The sequence below is a fragment of the Panthera leo genome, chromosome A1, assembly GCF_018350215.1.
Source record: "Panthera leo isolate Ple1 chromosome A1, P.leo_Ple1_pat1.1, whole genome shotgun sequence".
NCBI lineage: Eukaryota > Metazoa > Chordata > Mammalia > Carnivora > Felidae > Panthera > Panthera leo.
Genome location: NC_056679.1, coordinates 8,889,941 through 8,911,957, shown reverse-complemented (window position 1 = coordinate 8,911,957; position 22,017 = coordinate 8,889,941). Strand labels below are relative to the sequence as shown.

Here is a 22,017-nt window from a genome sequence, read left to right as displayed (position 1 = left end):
CTTAGTTGACTTATATCTCCCAGTACTACCCATGAGATAAAAGGAGACCCCTCTTTAGGTTGGACTCTAGGACCATGGCCTTGTTCTTCCTCTGTGACCCACGCTTTCCCTCAGCAGTGACTCACCCCACTCTTGACTCTTACGAGAAGCTACTTCATCTCAATTATAAACTATTCACAAGCATAGCATCTCTGGAGGCAGCTTCGGTCATAAAACTGGCGTCTTTGCTCAGCTTTGACTTATGTGTGCTAGGTCATTCAGGGTCCACCTCTCAGCCACCAGCCCTTGAGCCAAGGGACATCCTGGTTCTCCAGGCACAACTGACTGAAAAGGTTCTAACGACCCCAGCTTGGGACCGTTGCTCCTCTGTTCCCTCACTTTGAATGTCCCGGACAAGTGTCTGGGCACACAGTCTAGGGCAAGTTTAACCACTAAGATCATAGCTGTCCTTCTCTTATTCAAGTTCTCCTTTCAGTCATTCCTTGGCCTTGTAACCCAGGCCAAGAGTTCTTTCTTCTTGCTGACCTTAAATGATCAGTGCCCAAGAAAGATGCATAGGTGAAAACTGACACTATATTTACATTATATTATATTCATATATGTGTAAATACATGTATATATAGATATAGAGTATGGTCTGGAAGGATATACACTGAACCAGAGAGAGCGGGTATCTTTGGAGAGGGGAGTGAAGCTAGACAGGGGCCCAAGAGGAACCACTGCTTTGTCTCTGCTATTTGTTTCTGTGTATGTCTTTACAATTTTTAAAATAGCAAGAAATGTTTGATGAGTGGAGAAAATTTTAATTGCATGAAATAACTCTTGCTGGAACAATCAAAGGGTACCCAGACATAGATTGCGTAAGAGGATCGAATTAGTTCCCCAAGTCCTCGTGTGTGAGTCCACTTTTCTTAAAAATAACCTACTAGGCAGGTGCACCTGGGTGGCTCAGTCGGTTAAGAATCCGACTTTGGCTCAGGTCTTGATCTCGTGGTTTGTGAGTTCGAGCCCCTCACCGAGCTCTGTGCTGACAGCTCGGAGCCTGGAGCCTGCTTCGGACTCTGGGTCTCCTGTTCTCTTTTCCCCTCTCTGGCTTGCGCTCTGTCTCTCTCTCTCTCTCTCTTTCAAAAATGAATAAATGTTTAATAAAAAAATAAAAAAGTTTAAAATTAAATAAACTTAAAAAATATATACTATGTGATAGTTGGGATATGTCAAAAAAAAAAAAAGGGATAAAGAATAATACAAGGACACTCATGTCCTCCTCACCTAAGAAATCAAACATTGTTAATACAATAAAGTGCCCCCCACCCGCCCCCCCTTGTCATTTCTACTCAACAATTCCAAGAGAATCGAGAACTACTCATCATTCTGTGACCAACACAGTAACTGCTGTTGGAGTTGCCCTAAGTTTTCCAGATGGGAATTCCAGAAAATGCCTCTCAGGAAACAGAGAGAAGGGATTTGAGGAAAGCCTTGGGCTTTTTTTTTTTTTAAAAACCTTTTTGTGTTATCTGCATAATGCTCTCTTCCTTTGGCAAGAAGGTATTCGTTGAGAGGATGCCTGAATCAAAGTCAGCAACAAACTCTGGGGGCAGCAGCCCCTTGTGCAATGACCGGCCGGCTCCCCGTGAACATGTTCTCCACGACCCTGTGTCCGCTGTGCCCCCTGGTAATGAAGAATTGGCTGTCAGCCACTCATTTTGCGTGTACGTCGGGGCAGGCCATCAGATCAGCATTCTACCGGAAGGCGGCTCTGTGACCCTGCAGCTGAACGACACTGTTGCTTTCTGAAAACTAATAGGAAATAGAGGAAGTAGAGATTGCTGGTGAATGAAACCTTTTGTGTCCTCTTTTTATTAGCGCTTGAAATTGGGTTTCCTCCAATATATTTATTTCCATTCTGCAAGCTCAAGTGTGATGGATATGCCTTTGGAAATTAATGACGCAATTAAAGAATCTGTCCCCTCTGGATCACTTGCTGGGGGTTACAGGTGTTTTTCATCTTCTTCTTTCAGCAGATCTGATGAAGCCCAAGTTGATTTTACATAAATAGACGAAAGAATGCTTGCAAAAATTGCCTATAAATAGGAACCACGAACTGAACTTTTCCTAATGGCAAAGATTCTGTTTTTGATCATTCTAACCCCTGCTTTTGCGGGGGGGGGGGGGCACGTTATTATTTCCAGTTATTGTTGTTATTTGTTTTCCTGAAAGAAATACAATTTAAATAATGCTAACTATATTGATTTACCTGTATGTTAGTGCCTGGTGATAAGGCTTGGAGTTCCCCTCGATTTGATAATTGTACCCAGGACATGACACATACATTGTCTCTGAAAATACCTAGTGCTCTGCCAATTAGCAGCATCGGCTTTCATGTCAATTTGAAAAGGTCTAGATGTGAAGGGATGGCATACCCCTACCAGAATGATCCCTCTTAGGTTCCCATAATTAAAGAGAGGTGCTCACTGGGTCTGCCTCATGCATCTGTCACGGAGCCAGAATAGGGAATGGAAATGGTTCACTGATCAAAATACCAGAATTAGCTCCATCTGATTCGAATCTCTTTCCTTAACACCATCCAGAGTTCCTCTAACTTGGAAAATTAAAAAGACAAAAAAAAAAAATCAATTGAGAGTAACTGAAACATCAAGTTTCTCTCTCTCTTCCTTTCTTGGGATAATATAGAACACATATAAGCATTTACACCATAATGTGTTATGTATTATAACTTAGTAAAAGTTAACTTAAATAGAGCCAAATACACTACAATGTCAAATAGCCGTTACGAAGGGTGGTCCTGCCCCCAGTCTCTGCCCCTGCCCCCTGCACGCTGGGGAAGCCCTTCCAGAGACGGCAGTGAGGTCCTGCTGTGATCACCCTCTCCCTTCACCTTCCTGATTAAGTGTATCTGATCCTGATCTTGATCCTGATTAAGTGTACCTTCTTAGTGTCGGTCTCATCCAAATTTTATGCTGATGTGGTCATGACATTTGTCCTAACAAATCAGATAATATGAATGAGCCGTAATTATTTTACCCTCATTTTATGGACAAAAAGTGAGGCCAGAGATGCTCTGACTTGCCCAAGATCCTGTTAGTCAGTGGTGAAGTCAGAGGTAGAATTCTGAATTCCTAGCCCCCAGTGTACCATGCTTCGGCCCGAATGCTCTTGACTTATAAGACTGAAGGATACTAATTAAGGAAAAGCTAATTAATGCCGCACCTTGGGAAACTTGCAACATTACATACAGGAAGGTCAAGAGAAAACATTCATTTGAGTAGGCCTCATCTTTGGCATCATGTGTCTTCTTAGAGACAGTAAAATTCTTAGGATACTTTTACTGAGGTTTGAGGATTGACACGTGCTTAAAAAGACTGTTTCAAAGAATGTCAGAAACCCTGACGTTCTGTGGATTTGTACTATGTTTGGATTTGCCATCAATTTCTCAGTGATTGTGTTAGCATTTCAAGCCAACTGGGGCTAGGCCAGAGAATGAGAAAATTAGCTGGAAGAATCCAATGCCCTTGATTTAATAGCTGCTTTCATGGAGTTAACATCAGGCTCTTTTTTGGCCAGTAATGATTAATTCTTGTAATGATTCACTTTTCTTCTGCCATGGCTTGTCTAAAATACTTGTCTTACATAACCATCTGTCAGAACTTTTTTCGTTAAAAAAGACACCGAGGCAACTAACAGATCTAAAGGACATTTTTTAGCTATCTCCACAGAACGAAGTTAAGCTCAGGACCCGGTGTCACCTTCAACTTGAGTTGGACTAGTGCCAGCGAGGCACAACCCTGCCAGCAAAGCAGAGAAGTGTGATCCCATCAGAAGGAAGTGGACTGTCCTTTCCCAGTTGAGACACGGTACTCAGGACGCAGTTACAATATCCTACATTTGCCATCGCTCCAAGGGCAATGGGTTGATGGGTCCCCATGACCAGCAGATTCATGGCTCACGCTTTGGTAAAGTCTCTCAAAGCTGCACTTGGCAAGATAACTCATGAGACGGACGTGTTACTCCTCTACTTCAACACAATAGGGTTTTCGATGGAACGGAGTGGGTGTACCCTCTTTTGGTTTATTCGCACTGCATCTAAACCTAGTCCTAATTATATCTGGGCTCCAGGCAGCGATCAGGGCTATACCTTCCATCTCTTGCGGGCTAACAGGGCTCTGCATGACCTGTGAGGTGCCGCATCCTGGGCTGCATGGCCGCTTCCCTGAAATACAACGTGGGTACCTGGTGTTGGCATTTTCCACGGCACTGCAGCAGTGCCCGCGTATCTTCAGAAGAGGACCAAAGGCTGCCGGAGAAGAGGCCTCAAGTTGACAGACTCCCACTCGGAGTCCACAGCGCTCACGGAGATGAAGGGGTTTACATAAACATCTTGCATGAGACAGACAGGCCACACTGTCCTGTGGCCTCAAGAATAAATCTAGTCATTTTCAACCCCCAAGATTTATCTGTCACTCATGCTTCATGTGCATCAAAGGTTGGCTGTCACTCTCCTGCATACGTCCTCCCTTTGGGATCGCAACTGCCATTGCAACCTCTTCTTGGGACATTGCTAGTTATCACAGCAGAGGGCAAACAGGACATGGAATACCATGCATCGGCTCTCTGCACTTTTGCTCATGTTTCATTGGCCAGACCAAGCCAGATGGCCATGCCAGCATAAGCCTCCCCAAGGCAAGCTAGTGGATATTTATGAACAATACAACAATCCGTAATGCTAATTAAATGCTAGATTCATAGTTTTCAACATCTTTCATTCACAGGCCTTTTGGTAGGCTGGGGACTGCCAAGCCCGCCCATGCCTAGCCGTCATCAAAACCACTATTTACTTGGTGCAGGATGTCCTTTTTTTTTTTTTAATGTTTATTTTTATTTTTTTTAACGTTTATTTATTTTTGAGACAGAGAGAGACAGAGCATGAATGGGGGAGGGTCAGAGAGAAGGAGACACAGAATCTGAAACAGGCTCCAGGCTCTGAGCGGTCAGTACAGAGCCCGATGCGGGGCTCGAACTCACGGACCGCGAGATGATGACCTGAGCCAAAGTCAGCCGCTTAACCAACTGAGCCACCCAGGCGCCATATTTAATGTTTATTTTTGAGTGAGTGAGACACAAAGCACAAGCAGGGAGGGGTAGAGACAGAGGCAGACACAGAATCCAAAGCAGGCTCCAGCTCTGAGCTGTCAGCAACGGAGCCCAATGCAGGGCTCAAATTCAAGATCTGTGAGATCATGACCTGAGCGAAGTCGGATGCTTAACAGACAGCCACCCAGGCACCCAGGGCACCCAGGCACCTGGTGCTTGAAGTCCTTTGAACTAAGCTTGCCTAAACTAATTTTTTGCTTTACCTTTAATTACATAAAATACACATAAATATATTCTTGTTGTGAGATATTTAGGTGATAAAAATACAACAAGAACCATAAGGTGGTTCCTCAAAAAATTGAAAACATCTACCAAATGGTCCATCAATCCCACTTCTGGAATATATTCAACGGAAAGGAGAATAGGGTCTCAAAGAGATATTCACACATCCATGTTCATAGCAGCACTATTCACCATGGCCAAAAGACAGAAGCAACCCAAGCATCCAACTATGAATAAAGGAATAAATGAAATGTGGTTTTATACACACACACACACACACACACACACACACACACACACACACGAATATTATTCAGCCTTAAAAAGGAAGGAAATTCTGACACATGCTATAACATGGATGAACCTTGAAGACATTCTAAGTGAAATAAACCAATCACAAAAAGACAAATACTCAGTGATTTCTCTGAAACGAAGTATCTAAAGTAGTCAAATTCATAGTAACAGAAAGTAGAATGGTGATGGCCAGGAGCTGGGAGGAGGCGAAGTGGGGAGTTGGGTGTTTAATAGGGACAGAGTTTCTACTCTGCAAGATGAAAAACTTCTGGAGATCCGTTGCACAACAATGGGAGTATATTCAGCGCTCCTGAACTGTATACTTGAAAATGGTGAAGATGATTAATTTTATTTTTTTTTAACCACGATTAAACTTTAAAAATTAAGGATACATTGAAAATAAAGCAAAAGCCTCCTGGATGACCACGTTCCAATCTCATTTACCTCTACAGAGGTGACATCTGCTTATTAATTTGATGTGTATGCTTACAATAATTTTTCTATAGGTTTACATAATACATAGATAAAAATAGAATTTGTGTGGATTTTTGGTTTAACACATACTACATAGTATATTTTAATGCTGGTGTATATTCATCCCGTTTTGTTTTTTTTTAACGGCCACACTGACGCACAGTATTAAGAGTATAACAGATGATTTAATGATACTACTTCTAATAGACGTTTCCGATGTTTGTACTATAACAATCAATATCTCTTTGAGCTCACGTGAGAGTATTTCTTTATATTAGATAGCTAGAGACGCATTTTGGGATCATACGGTGTGCATATTAACATTTTATCTCCTACTGCCATGTTGCTCTCCAAGAGGGCTGAACCATCCGCGAGGCAGGAAAATAACCATTTGCCTACTTCCTCATTAACACTTGCTATTATCAGTCTCTTCAGTTATTTCCAGACTGATGGTTGGAAATGATAGCTCATTCCTGTTTGATTTTCATTTCCCTGATTGCTGTTGAAATTGAGGATCTTGTCATTGAGTGGTTGGCCATTTGGATGTTTTTCTCTCAATCGCCTTTCCACATTCTTTGCCCACTGCCCACTTTTCTTTGGTGCTTTCTCTCACTGATGTGTAGGGATTACTTAGACAGTCTGTGTATTTATGCCTTGTCTTTTGTTATATATGTTGTAAATTCCTTTGGCACCATTTATTTTCTAAAATCATTCACTGAATTTTTTACTTAGTGGTTCAAAGGATCACCTTTGTCATTTACACAATGCCTGTATATACATAGGCCTGTTTCTGGACTCCATTTTCTGAACTCTGTATTTAAGGGATCTATTATTCCCTTTATGTCATATTCTAAGAGTGACTAGAACTATAACGTACTTTGATGCCCTCATTAGTCTCCTTTTGCTGGTCTGGTGCATACTCTGCTCCTAATGAATTTTTGAAAACATTTGACATGGGTTGGAAGATTTGGGCTGTGGAAGTAGGGGCTTTGGCTCGTATTGCAATGAATGTACAGATTACTTTGGGGACAAGTGACATTTAAAATATATTGAGTCATGCAAACTAGGAACCTGATGCTCTTCTTTGTTCTTTAACACGTTTTATTTTCTGTTCTCACAAGTGTTACATTTTGCTTGTTGGGTTTATTCCTAGGAATTGTAGAGGCTTTGTTGCTGTCGTGAATGGAATTGTTTGTTTGTTTGTTTGTTTTTTTCAATTACATTTTCTAATTGCTTTGCGTTAGCATACAGGGAAGCTATTACTTTTGATATGTCAATTTTACACCCGGCCACACTGATACACTTCTATTGGTCAAATAGGTTTCAGTGTAATCGAATTGGATTTTATGGGTGGATAATCATGTCATCCTATGTCAAAGACATTTTTTGTCTTTCCTGCCCAATATTACATCTTATTTCGTTTTCTTATCACACTGGCTGAAGATTTCTAGCACAATGAATGCCATAGCAGCCTTTCCTTGTTCTTTTAATAGGAATACTTCTAATTTTTCATCATTTGATGTGGCACTTGCAGGAGATCTCTGGCATATACGTCTATAAAATCAGACTTCCAGTAAGAAACCCATGGCATTTTGAAATATCATGATCTGAGAAGGATTTGTGTATAAAGGGACTAGAGTCAATCCTCATTGTTCATGAGTCATATTTGCAAATCCGCCTGCTTGTTAAAATGTATTTGTAACCCGTGCTTTCGCACGTCTACACACGTGTAGAGTGGCAAAAAATGTGTAACTGACATGCACCCTTCCAGCGGAAGCTGGCAAGGCCACACTGCATTTTTGTTTCAGCTCTCATACTGCAAACAAATGACATCTTTTTTTTTAAAAATATAATTTATTGTCACATTGGCTAACGTACAGTGTGTGAAGTGTGCTCTTGGTTTTGGGGGTAGATTCCTGTGATTCATCGCTTACATGCAACACCCAGTGCTCATCCCGACAAGTGCCCCGCTCAGTGCCCATTGCCCATTTCCCCCCTCTCTCCCACCTCTCATCAACCCTCAGTTTGTTCTCTGTATTTAAGAGTCTCTTATGGTTCACCTCCCTCTCTGTAAATAATTTTTTCCCTTCCCTTCCCCCATGGTCTTCTGTTAAGTTTCTCAAGATCCACATATGAGTGAAAACTCGTATGATATGATATCTGTCCTTCTCTGACTGACTTATTTCACCTAGCATAATACTCTCCAGTTCCATCCACGTCGCTGCAAATGGCAGGATTTCATTCTTTCTCCAGGCAGTATTCCATTGTATATATAAACCACATCTTCTTTATCCATTCATCAGTTGACGGACATTTTGGCTCTTTCCGTAATTTGGCTATTGTTGAAAGTGCTGCTATAAATATTGGGGTACACGTGCCCCTCTGCATCAGCACTCTTGGTTATCCCTTGGGTAAATGCCTAGCAGTGCTATTGCTGGGCCGTAGGGTAGATTTATTTTTAATTTTTGGAGGAACCTCCACGTTGTTTTCCAGAGCGGCTGCACCAGTTTGCATTCCCACCAACAGTGCAAGAGGGTTCCCGTTCCTCCACATCCTCGCTAACATCTGTTGTTTCCTGAGTTGTTCATTTTAGCCACTCTGACCAGTGTGAAGTGGCATCTCAGTGTGGTTTTGATATGTATTTCCCTGATGATGAGTGACGGCGACACCTTTTTTGTATTTTTGTACTTTTGCCGAGAACTTTGCCGTTTAAAATGGCCCCCAAGCATAGTGCTGAAGTGCTGTCTGGTGTTCTGAAACCCACAACAGCTGCAACGTGCCTTATAGAGAAAATCTGTGCATGAGATAAGCTTCATTCAGGCACACGTTATAGTGCTGCTGGCCCTGAGTTCAATGTTCGCGCATCAATGGCATATATTCAATAAGGTGCCTTTAAACAGAAAACAGGTAAAACACGGTTCTGTGTTGATCAGTTGACAAAAATGTTGTGAGCAAAGTCTTCCTGGAAACTAACCCTGTCCTTCCCCTAGGACCAACGGGTCAGTATTCCCTAATTCAGTGTTCTTGGTGACTTTATAGAACCGCGAATAAAGAGAATCTGTATTTACAAAGATTTGGGTGCCAGAGTACCGCAAAGAGAAATGTACCTACCCAGGGCTTAGGAGAGAGGCATGTTCAGCAACTCAAAGTCAGTCAAAAAACAGTGGAGGGAGCAGTTATGGGAACCCAAAGAGTCCTGGGGAGTCCACTGCCCTGAGAGGCACAGTGACAGTTCCAGTGACCTGGGGGGGGATGGAGACTGAGGAACAGATACCTTGAACTCACTCCTCTCCTCCCCTCAGTCTTCTTGCTGAGGTTCCTGCTAGTCAGTCTCAGCATGGAAGCAGAGGATGCAGCCAAGGAGAGGAAGTGCTTGTCCTGTCTACACAGATGAGTAAAGACTGGACTTCAGGGCACAAGCAATAGAGCAGCACGATAGGATCACCTGCTGGCAAGATCCTTACATTCCTAATTTACTAACAAGCTTTTTTTTTTTTTTTTTTCTAATAGGTATTACTGCTGCATTTTATCAAATTATTTTTCAGTACCTATAGTTTCTTCCGTTCATCTGTTAAGGTTGTGAATTATATTAACAGATTTTCTCCTGTTAAGCTACCTTCTGTTACCAGCATAATTCAACTCGATCACCTTGCCTTACCCTTCCAATATACCGATTCAATTTGCAAATGTTTCAGATTTTTGCATGAATAATCAGTCTAATTTTCTTTTTCAGTTTTGTTATCTTGGTAAATCTAGCGTCTAAAAATTAAATCGGAAGGTTTCCATTTTTCCTATGCTCTATCACTTTTATAACATGGGAATTATCTCTTCCTGGAAGATTTTTTAGAACCCATAACGTTTTCTGGGTGCCTTCTTCTTATAGTTTGTGCTTCATATTTCAGTTCTCTTCCTCTAATTTTTCTTTATGACATCACTCTTTAATGGCCAGATTATATATGCTTGCATAATATGCAAAACAATTTAACATATTTTCAAAATGATGACGCTCCCCCCTTCTTGCTGTCATTATCACCCACTAAGGTGGCCATTCTTTTTTTTTTTTTTTTCAACGTTTTTTATTTATTTTTTTTTGGGACAGAGAGAGACAGAGCATGAACGGGGGAGGGGCAGAGAGAGAGGGAGACACAGAGTCGGAAACAGGCTCCAGGCTCCGAGCCATCAGCCCAGAGCCTGACGCGGGGCTTGAACTCACGGACCGCGAGATCGTGACCTGGCTGAAGTCGGACGCTTAACCGACTGCGCCACCCAGGCGCCCCAAAGGTGGCCATTCTTAATACTTTATTTGCCCTTCTCCACCCTCCTCTACACTCACGCAGACATATACAAATGACTAGTGTTTCTTCAAAAACGAAACACACTATATACATCACTCTGAAACCTCCTTTATTCCCCACAAATAATAGAGAATATATATCCCTTCAGATAACTGAGAGAGTATAACTCATTATTTTTAATGGATATATAGTATTCCATCAAACAAACATATTGTGATTTTTTTTTTCAGACGGGGGGGAGAGAGGGAGGGGGATAGAGAGAGAGGGAGAGAGAGAGAGAGGGAGAATGTGCACGCACACTTGAGTGGGAGAGGGGCAGAGAGAGAGGGAGAGAGAGAATCTTAAGCAGGCTCCACATGGGGCTCAATCGCACGACCATGAGATCGTGACCTGAGCCAAAATCAAGAGTCGGATGCTTAACTGACTGAGCCACGTAAGTGCCCTAAACATACTGGGTTCAATCAAGCATTTCCCCATTCCTTTACAGACGGAGGTTAAGTTTTCTTTCCTTTTCCTCCCTCCCTCCCTCTTTCTCTTTTTTCCACTATAAACGCTGCCCTTGTAAATATCTTTGTACATCAGTACTTCTATCTCTATAGACTAGATTCCCTAAAAGGGCTAAGGCAAAGGGGATGTAAATTGACAAGAGGTAAAACAGGACTCGATTTTAACCAGAGGCCCCAAGAGTCTGAGAAAAAGAGATGGTGGGCCTTTTCATATTTCACAGAGGTCCTACCAATGTATGTACAGGAATTGCAAAGGTGGTGGTCAAATTCGTTTGGCCAACACTCACTTAAGAGTCAAGAGTGATGGGGCACCTGGGTGGCTCAGCTGGCTAAGCATCCAACTCTTGGTGTCAGCTCAGGTCATGATCTCGCAGTTTTGTGAGTTCGAGCCCAGCATCGGGCTCCGTGCTGGGAGTGTGGAGCCAGCTTGGGATTCTCTGTCTCCTTCTCATTCTGCCCCTTCCCCATTCGTGCTATCTCTGAGAAAAAAAAAAAAAAAGAGTCAGGAGTGGGGATAGAAGAAGCCGGGCTGAGAGACACTTTCTGTGCAGAGAGTTCTTGGACAGCTGTGGCACTGTCCTTCTTGTCACCCCAAGGGGAACACTGCAGGATGTGTCTCCCCCACCTCAAGCTAGTGACGGGTTTCAGGGGACCACCATGAGAACTCCGTATGTGTCCCTTGGAATATGAGGTCATGATGAGCTGGTTTCGGACTCTGCAGTCAAGAGGCTGACGGCAGTCGCCTGAGACAGCAAAGTAGTAAGTTGCCTCTGCCCTGCGCCTCCCTTCCACCGTCAGCGGAGACAAAAGAGTGTGGGTGTTTCCTGTGGACTAGATGCGGCACGTGCAGGACAGGGGGAGCCTCGAGGAAGTTTGAATCCTGCTCAGAGAGGTGCCTGGGGGAGCGATGGGCATCTACGAACACGGAGTAAATGTGGAAGACACTGCCCAGGCAGAGGAGGACACTTAAAGTGGCCCAGGCAGGTGGCACTCCGCACATCGCAGAAGTAGCAATTGGGGGTTCCTAGTGGCCAAACCTCGAGGAAAGTGCTCCATGGGAAGAGAAACATCACCTCTAAGGATCTACCAAGCCCAAAGAGCATCCCCCTCACCACCCCCCCCCCCCCCCCCCCCCACAAGGCTAGCAGACAAGCAACGCCTTGCCTGGCCTCCTCATCCTTACCTCCCCTTCCCTACCTCCAGCCTGGGCCAGGGGTGGAGGCGGGCAGGAAGAAGACCAGCAGCCCGCCCACCCCTCCTCTCCCTCTGCCGCACCTGCCTGGCGCAGGGAGAAGCTGCACGCAAAATCCAGAATTTTGACTTTTACACAGGACTGAACGTTTTAAATGTTGTGAATAAAAGCGACCAGAGAATTTTTTTTGCAAGGGACGGAAAAAGGTATGCCTGCAAATTTAGCCAGGGAGGAGGAAAAAGAATCACGCCAGAGGCTTGAAGGGCCATTGAGGAGAGAGAAATGAGTTGCTTTCTGCTTGCTTCCGTCGGTGCCCTGCTTCTTCAAGATTAGGGACGTGTGAGTTATCCAGTGTACCAGATGTTGTCTCACTGTGTGCAAAACAAATTGTAGCAATGCACGCACCTAGTGGCAATACATGAGAATGCTTCTTCCTCTGAACCTTTGCCAGGGCTACGTATTCTCATAATTGCAGCCCTGCTGAATAATATTCTGTTGTGTTCATTTGCTGCCCTGGGCTCAGAGACAAGGTCAGGTCTATCACAGAAGGACAGCATTTGGAAGCTGGATTGGACATTGGAAATGACTGAAACTTAAGAGGCGGGGGGGGGGGGGCCTGTCAAAACCTCAAAGTGAATCATTACTACCACTTGGTAGAAGAGTTCTCAGGTCCATGCCATTGACTAGACTCAAAATTCTTCCTGAAAATTCACCTTTTAAAAGGAAAGACTGTCTGAGGTGCCTGGGGGCTCAGTCGGTTAAGCGTCCGACTTCGGCTCAGGTCATGATCTCGCGCTTTGTGAGTTCGAGCCCCACGTCGGGCTCTGTGCCGACCCTTCAGAGCCTGGAGCCTCCTTCGGATTCTGTGTCTCCCGCTCTCTCTGCCCCTTCCCCACTCACACTCTGTCTCTCTCTGTCTCTCAGAAATAAATAAACATTAAAAAATTTAAATGAATAAATAAATAAGTAAATATTTATAATAAGTAAATAAATAAATAAATAAATAAATAAATAAATAAATAAATAAAAGGAAAGACCATCTGGGGCACCTGGGTGGCTCAGCCGGTTAAGCGTCTGCCTTAGGCTCAGGTCATGATCTCACGGCTCGTGGGTTCGAGCCCCGTCAGGCTCTGTGCCTACAGCTCAGAGCCTGGAGCCTGCTTCGGATTCTGTGCCTCCCTCTCTCTCTGACCCCTCCCCCCCCCCCCCCCCCCCCCCCGTTTGTGTACTCTCTCTGTCTCAAATATAAATAAACATTAAAAAAAATTAGAAAAAAAGAAAGATCATCTGCCATGACCCCAAAATTTCTGGCAATATGATCTCATCATATGAAGATCATTGGTTATATTTACCGGTTCTCACAGGAGGCATCTCAAATATCTGGTGCTTTGATGTGAACTAACATCCAGATATATTTAATGAAATCTCACTGACTTCTTCTCATGTCGGTTTTATTTTTTAGCTTTCCCTATTATATTTTTTAGATGTTTATTTATTATTGATTTTGAGACAGAGTGACAGAGAGGGAGGGGCAGAGAGACAGGGAGAGAGAGAGTCCCGAGAGTCCCAAGCAGGCTCCACAGCAGAGCCCCACACAGGGCTCGAGCTCACAAACCGTGAGATCATGACCTGAGCTGAAATCAAGAGCCGACCGCTTAAGCAACTGAGCCACCAACCGAGCCACCCAATTTATTTTATTTAAAAAAAAATTTTTTTTTTTAACGTTTATTTATTTTTGAGACAGAGAGAGACAGAGCATGAATGGGGGAGGGTCACAGAGAGAGGGAGACACAGGATCTGAAGCAGGCTCCAGGCTCTGAACTGTCAGCACACAGCCCGACGCGGGGCTCGAACCCACGGACCGTGAGATCATGACCTGAGCCGAAGTCAGACGCTTAACCGACCGAGCCACCCAGGCGCCCCTCGAGCCACCCAATTTAAAACCGCAAATTGTTCACTTTGAGAAGCAAGGTAGGACTGTTTATGGTTGGACAGGATGACAGGTGCGAGAGCAAAATGGTCCCCAAACCGCACAGCTGTGTGTAAAAGCCAGCCACCTAAGAAGCTGCCATAACATACGTCTCTTCCGAGAAATATGTCTAGCTTAGTGAGCTTTATGACCTCGTGGCCCGGAACTTCAAAGCCACTCACCTGTGCGGAGAAGGCAGTGGGAAAGGAAGACGTGGCCCCCAGTATCGCTTTCTGTGGATCAGAATATGCTGGCCAGCTGCCCCAGAAAAAAAGAACAACCAGAGAGGAATTTTGAAGAGCAGAGAATGTAATTATTTAATCTTACTCAAGGGGAATAAGAAGCGACACAGCACAATAGATACCACATGTGTCTCCTTCGGCAAGAGCCTGGCTGTTCTCAAGTCCAAGGTATATGACGTCTCTCTCCCCCCAAACACAAATTCCTTCCAGTTTACTTGGTTTTAACTCAGCACGCATCCTTGCGATTTTTTTCTGTGTCACGTCCAGAGAGGCTGTACAGATTTTGTATGGGGTTTTAAGGGTATTTTACACAAATAGCATGCTGACCAGGCGATTTTCTCACGACAGTCTCCTTCAAAGTAATATCACGTTAATATCACAGATGAATTTATCAGATACACATTTCTCTTCTCTCACACCGTCCGCTCTGTCCTCTGGCAAACGTTAGATCCCCAGCCCTGTGGCAGAACTATAAACTACCAGAGATAAAGAGATCCAACGGCCTCCAAGGGTCATTCATTAGGAATCACACAGGAGCCGAGGCATAGGTGGCAGGCCTAGGGGCAGGGTGTAAAGAACGTTTCTTTTCTTTCTTAAAAAATTTATTTTTGAGAAGAGAGCGACGAGAGCACGAGCGGGGGAGGGGCAGACAGAGGCGGAGACACAGACTCTGAAGCAGGCTCCAGGCTCTGAGCCATCAGCACAGAGCCCAAGGCAGGGCTCGAACTCACACACCGTGAGATCACGACCTAAGCCCAAGTCGGACACTTAACCCACTGAGCCACCCAGGCGCCCCTAAAGAATGTTTCCAACTGAAGAACGCTGTTCTGTTTTTCACAGAAGTAGAATCACCCACATAGTTTAGGGGTACACGCCTAAAAATGAGAACACCTTCACCCCCCGGTGGTATTTATTCAGTACCTGCTCCGCGTTCTTCCAGCGGGAAGCCAACTTTTGTCTCCCGTTTCCCGGACACACCATGTCACGCTCTGCCTCGTCGATCACGTCTCTTCCTCGACGTCTGCCCACCCCCCCTCCTCCCGGGACCTTGAGCGCATGCCCTGCCCGCGCTCGCAGACGGAGCTCCGCGCCCCCTGCGTCACCACGTCATCACGTCACCATGCTCTCTGCGGCCTTCGCGGTCACGCCTGCCTGCTTACGCTTCCCCGGCCTTGAAAGACCTCCTGGCCTTCCTTCTGAGCTTGGGGGCGACCGCCGTTCCCTTTGTGGCCGTGTGTTTGTTATTTTATTCGTTTTCCTTTTTTTTTTTTTTAATTTCAGCAGTGAAACACACCTCGTGGAAACGTCCGCCGGAAGTGCAGCCCATGTGCGCAAAGCCCTCTGCTCTGTCGCCCGCCACCTCCCCACCCTCCCAGGAGGCAGCCACCGGTAACGCTTGTGTGTTTTTCTCAGACAGGTGTAGGCGAACAAATGTGTATCTGTTTCCGCGGAGTTCTTTTTGCCCCATTGGGAACCTATACGCAGCTCTGTAGCTTGCTATTTTGTTGTTTTCAAATCACTTGAAAAATGTAAATCACATAGAAGTATATTCGATGCAAGATAGAAGTCTCTCTCGTGGTATAGTTGCCCATGATGCCAAGTCGTTATGTCATCATTCTGGGTCACCAAAAAAAAAAAAAAAAGTAATAGAGAAAAAAAAGTTCATTGCCCCAAAACACGGTAAAGCCATTTGAATCTTTATTGAAGTCTCTTTTTTGTTTTCTTTCTGTAACTCCTTCCCTCTCTCCCGCTCTACACACAGTACTGATGGACATTCAAGTTCCCTGCTGGTGACTGTCACAAGCAGTACTGAATAAACAGCTTCATGCATATCCACCTTTGTGCACATGTGAATATTCTGCAGCACAGAATATTCGGTGCAAATGTGGGTTAGCATTCAAGTGACACGCATTTAAGATTATATTAGATCGTGCAAATTGCCCCCCCCCCCCCAACAATCTGCACTCTCGCTAGCAGTGAAAGAGACGGATTGTCTTCACGTCCACATTAACACGGCACTGCCAATCTCTGAAATTTTTTCTTTTGCCGATCTAACGTGTTCAAAGTAGGATCCAATTATTTCATTTGAATTTCTGTTGCATATTTTACAAGAATTGCCACTCAGCCTGTTGTCTTTAATGTCATTTGTGATGCCCTTTGGTATAAAAAAAAGTGCTTAACTTTTATATAGTCAACTTGTCAAGATTTGTCTTTATGTTTTCTTGTTTTCCTTTTGTCCTCAAAAAATTCCTTCCCCCGGCTAAGCTTATTAAATACCTTTACAGTTTTACATAAATACGATTTAAAATATACAAAATGTGTGTGTGTATTTCTGGGCTTTTTTTTCCCCATTATGCTACGTATGTCAGCAATAATGACACCCTATTGTAGTTACTGTAGTTTTAAAGTCTTTTGATGTCTGACATAGAAAATCCACTTTGCTGTTCTTTTTGGCCAATTTCAGGAAACAACTCATCAGAGTCCATTTTTAAAGTCATAGAAATTTTTAGTGAAATCTCCTTGCATAAAGATTATTTAAAATAAAGTCCGTGGGCGGCGGGGGTGGGGAGCGGCATTGACAAGCTCCTACCTGTTCACCTTGAGAATCAAGGCTAAAAGGCTACATGCACGTGTACGTGGCTGTGTACAGGCCTAGGGTTGTGTACATTCTTAGGAGCACCTGAGAAGGCCATATATTCTCACCTCTCGCTGACCTTTAAGCTCTGCACAAGCAAGAAGCAAGAACTAAGGTAGAGTTATCAACTGCTTGCAGGAGCTTTGAAGATACGTGTCCACACACACCAGAGCCAAAGGACGAGAAACATACGGCATATTCGCTTTAAAGGCATAAAGGTTAAGATAGCTTTCCCAGAAATCCAACCCAATGACTTCCACTTGACTCCCAATGATCTGATCTAGGTCATATGCCCACATTTAACCATAAAGACACCTGGGAGAGTGAGGGCCTTAGCTCCACACGTTGCTACTATCCAGGAAATCAGTGTTCCGTGCCTACGAATGGCAGGCTGATCATTGATAAGGCAACTAGCAGCACCTTCCTCAATGTGTTCAATTTCTACTTCTTGAAATTATCTTGGAAACTAATGGATTTTTTTTTAAGTCTCTGTGGTAGGAGTTCGGTGGGTACAAAGTTTTGCAATGAATCAATTAAAACAAGATTGTCGATAGTATTTTTATATTCTTGATTATTGCTGTCAGTAGAGGTGTGTTAGTCTCTCATCATGATTGTGCTTTTTTACCTGGCAATACGAGGACCTTAGAATGCTTTATTGAGAATCATGGCCAATATTCTTGCTCTATATCAAGCATTGTCCTAAGTGGTTTACATGTATTAACTAATTTAAGCATCACAATAACCTGATGAGCTCAATACTGATACTACCTTCATATTAAGAGAAGTATAGAGACATACAGAGATGTGGGTTAGTTGTCCAAAGCAAATTAGTAAGTACTAGATAATAAGTACCAGAGTCAAGATTCCAACTGAGGCAGTCTGGCCCTAATATCTGTTCTCTAACCCAAGCACCACTCACACCTGACCACCCATCCAGTTGTTCAGTATTTTAGTTCTAGTCTGTTACACTCATCCCCAAATTGGGTATTCCTTTTTTTTTTTTTTTATTGTATGCCATCTATATTTATGTATATTTAGCAGTATCTGTTCTCACAATTTCTTCTGGTCCTAGACATTACAATTCCATCTGGGGCATGTTTTCCATATTTCCTTAAAAGTTGCCTCTGTGGATGCTTCTTTATTGTCTCTTAATACAATGAAAATAATTCACTATGTTACTGTCACTGAAAAATAAGCTTTTACTCTCATTGACATTTCTTTGTAGGTAATCTGGCTTTTTTCCTGGTTGTTTTCCAGAGCTGCTTTTGATCTTTTATGACCTACAGTGCCTCTATGTTTTATCTAGTTGTAGACCTTTTTTGCTACAATGAGTTGGATAGAGGCAGAGAGAGAGGGGAGACAGAGAATCCCAAGCAGGCTCTGTGCTCTCAGCACAGAGCCCAATGCTGGGCTCAAACTCACAAACTGTGAGATCATGACCTGAGCCGAAACCAAGAGCCAGAGGCTTAACCGACTGAGCCACTCAGGTGTCCCAGAAGTCTTTTGTTTAATAGTATTCATCGATCAGGAGACAATAGCTTTGCAGAGATAATGCTCTCTCTTATTATGAATGCAGCTTCCAGAACAGGGAATTAAGGACCTCTGAACCTTTACTCCTCCAGAAAAACAAAGAACAGTGGCAAAAACTGTCAAAATCAACTTTTCCCCAGAACTCGGGAAATTAAAATCTTCAGCAATCTTATGAGTGCTTCTTCAAGAAAAACGGCTGAATCTCAGTAAATGGAGTGACCTTGTGACATTTCAACTTGACCTAATCCCATTTGCATCTCCCTAGCTGTTCAGTGGCCTTGAAAACTAAATAAAATAGCTCTGAAAAACAGCAGCCTAGCAGCTACTAGAGGGGACAAAATGAGCCCCCAAAAGGACCATCCCCTAAGAACTGCCACTATTTGATGTGTTTCTCAGCTTGCTGAAAAGTTCTGCCCTTAAGGCTTCTTTTTCTTTGTCTTGTTCCTGATTTTAGAGGAAAAGCTTTTAGCTTTTCACCATTAAGTATGATGTTAGCTGTGGGTTTGTCATTTATGGTCTTTATTATGTTGACGTATGTTCCCTCTAAAAATCCACTTTATTGAGAGTTTTTATCATAAATATATGTTGAATTTTGTCAAATGCTTTTTTTGCATCTATTGAGATCTTACGAATTTTTATCTTTCATTTTGTTAACATGTTGTACCACATTGATTGATTTGCAGATATTGAACCATCCTTGCATATCTGGAATAATCCCATTTAATTATGGAGTATGGTCCTTTTAATGTATTTTTGAATTTGGTTTGCTAATATTTTGTTGCAGACTTTTGCATCTATGCTCATCAGGGATATTGACCTGTAATATTTTTTTGTGGTATCTGTTTAGTTTTAGTATCAGGGTAATTCTGGCCTTGTAGAATGAGTTTAGAAGCATTCCTTCTATTTATTTGGAATAGTTTGAGAAGGATAGGCATTAAGTATTTAAATTTTTGGTAGGATTCACTTGTGAAAAGTCCTGGACTTTTGTTTGTTGAGAGTTTTTTTAAATTACTGATTCAATTTCATTGCTAGTAATCAGTCTGTTCAAATTTTCTCTTTCTTCCTGATTCAGTCTTGGAAGACTATGTTTCTAAGAATTTATCTATTTCTTGTAGGTTTTCCAATTCGTTGGCATATAATCATTCATAGTCATCTCTTATCCTTTGTATTTCTGGGGTATCAATTGTAACTTCTCTTTCATTTCTGATTTTATTTACTTTGGCCCTCTCTCTTTCTTGATGAGTCTGGCTAAAGGTTTATCAAATTTTTGTCTTTTCAAAGAACCATCTTTTAGTTTCATCGATTTTTTTCTACTTTTTTAGTCTCTGTTTCATTTATTCCTATTTTAATCTTTATTATTTCCTTCCTTCTACTAATTTTGGGCTTTGTTTTTCTTTTTTAGTTCCTTTAGGTATAAGGTTAGATCATTTGAGATTTTTCTTGTGGTGGGTATGTATTGCTATAAACTTCCCTCTTAGAACTGCTCTTGCTGGGTCCCATAGGTTTTGAACTGTTGTATTTTCATTTTAATTTGTCTTGCGGTGTTTTTCTTTATTTCTTCATTGACTTATTAGTTGTTTAGTATCAGACTTTCCTTCCTTTTTATGGCTGATGAATATTCTATTATATGTACGTACTACATTTTATTTATCTTGTTGGATATTGGATACTTGGCTTGTTATTGGATACTTGGCTTATTTCTACCTTTTGGCTACTGACAATAATGCTGCTATGAACATTTGTGTACAAATATCTGCTTGAGTCCCTAGTTATCATTTTTGCGGGTTATATACCCAGAAATTGAATTGCTGGATCATATGGTAATTATTTTTTTTGATTTTTTTAAAGTTTATTTGTTATTTATTTTTGAGAGAGAAAGTGTGCACAAGTGAGGCAGGGGGAGAGAGAGAAAAGGAGAGAAAGAATTCCAAGCAGGTCCTGCACTGTCAGCACAGAGCCCGATGTGGGACTTGAACTCATAAACCATAAGATCATGACCTGGGCCAAAATCAGGAATTCAATGCTTAACTGACTGAGCCACCCAGGCGCCCCTCATATGGTAAGTCTATGTCTCATATTTTGAGGAACTATCAGTCTGTTTTCTAGAGCAGCTGCATCGTGTTACATTCCTACCAACAGTACAAGACGGTTTCAATTTCTTTATCCTTGCCAACACTTGTTATTTGCTCCTTTTTTTTTTTTAAGTTTATTTATTTATTTGGCAGGGGGGGAGGGAGAGTGCATGGGGGAGGGTCAGAGAGAGGGAGAATCCCAAGTAGGCTCCACACTGCCAGCACGTAGCCCAATATGGGGCTTGAACTCACAAACCGTGGGATCTTGACCTGAGCTGATAACCAAGAGTTGGACGCTTAACCAACTGAGCCACCCAGGTGCCCCATGTTTGTTTGTTTTTAATAATAGTCATCCTATGGATACAATCAATTGAGTCTTTAGTTTCAGTGATTACGTTTTTCATTTTTAGAGTTTCCATGTTTTTCAAACTTTTATTTCATTTTATTTAATAACATTAAATATGACTATTTGTTATTCTGAATGTGATATTTCTGTATTTGAAGTTTTCGTATATCAGGTTCAATCATCACTTTTACTACTCCTTTCACTAATGGTGGCTTTCTTCTCTGCTTAGTTTTTAAATTATTATTATGAATTTCTTATTTTCCTTATACACTTGTCTGTGGGAATTATTTGGGTTTTTGGTTGAGTTCCTTCGGAAAGGATTTGTGTTGACTTTTACCAGCACCTGGAAGGCACTGTTAATTTGGGACTACTTTAAATTTATTTCTGGCTTGAGGTTGTTCAGACTCATAGGTAGTATAAACTTGTACCGAAATTTATGTGGGGAGTAGACTAAGATTATGAATTCTCAAGAGAGACTTTTACCCCTCCAGTGAACAGCAAGGTCAAGGTTTCTCCATTGTTTCTTAATGCATGTTGGTTTTTATTTCTTTTTCACCTTAACACAGACAGAATATTTCCCTTGGGTTCCATTTGAATGCAGGAGGGAGTGTCTCCTTTTATATTTGCTCATTTTAGCAGGCTCTCAGCTTTATTTCATTGCCTGAGCCTTAATTAAGATAAGAGATATTTTACATTCCTAGTGGTAAAATGGACCACAGCAAAGGTACAAATTCTTCTCAAATTAATTTGTAGTTTAAAAGAAATTCCATTCAACATTCCAGAGTTATGTGTGTGGCAGGAAAGAAATGTGGTGAAATAATTCTAAGAATAAATTCATGTGAAGAGGAAGCAATTGAGAAATAGGAAGAGGGAAGAATTTACCTGCTTGATATTGAGCTATATCATAAAGCTGTCCAAAGGAAATGGTATATAGATAATTAATAATAAATAAATGTAAGAGCCTGAATGGCTCAGAAGTAGACCCTATAAAACATAAGCTTAATATATAACGGAGAACTTGTCATGAGTCAATGGTAAAGGGGTGCATTATTCAACAAATGTAAACAGATT

General features: G+C 42.4%; 1 long non-coding RNA gene across 1 annotated transcript; it reads right to left on the bottom strand.

Moving 5' to 3' along the window:
- Window positions 1-2,479: 2,479 nt before the first annotated feature.
- LOC122222691 lies at window positions 2,480-15,418 on the bottom strand. Its single transcript, XR_006203817.1, has 3 exons — window positions 15,285-15,418; window positions 14,304-14,379; window positions 2,480-2,599 (listed from the first exon to the last, which is right to left on the bottom strand). It is a non-coding gene; the product is annotated as an uncharacterized LOC122222691 (long non-coding RNA).
- Between the last annotated feature and the right edge of the window lie 6,599 nt (window positions 15,419-22,017).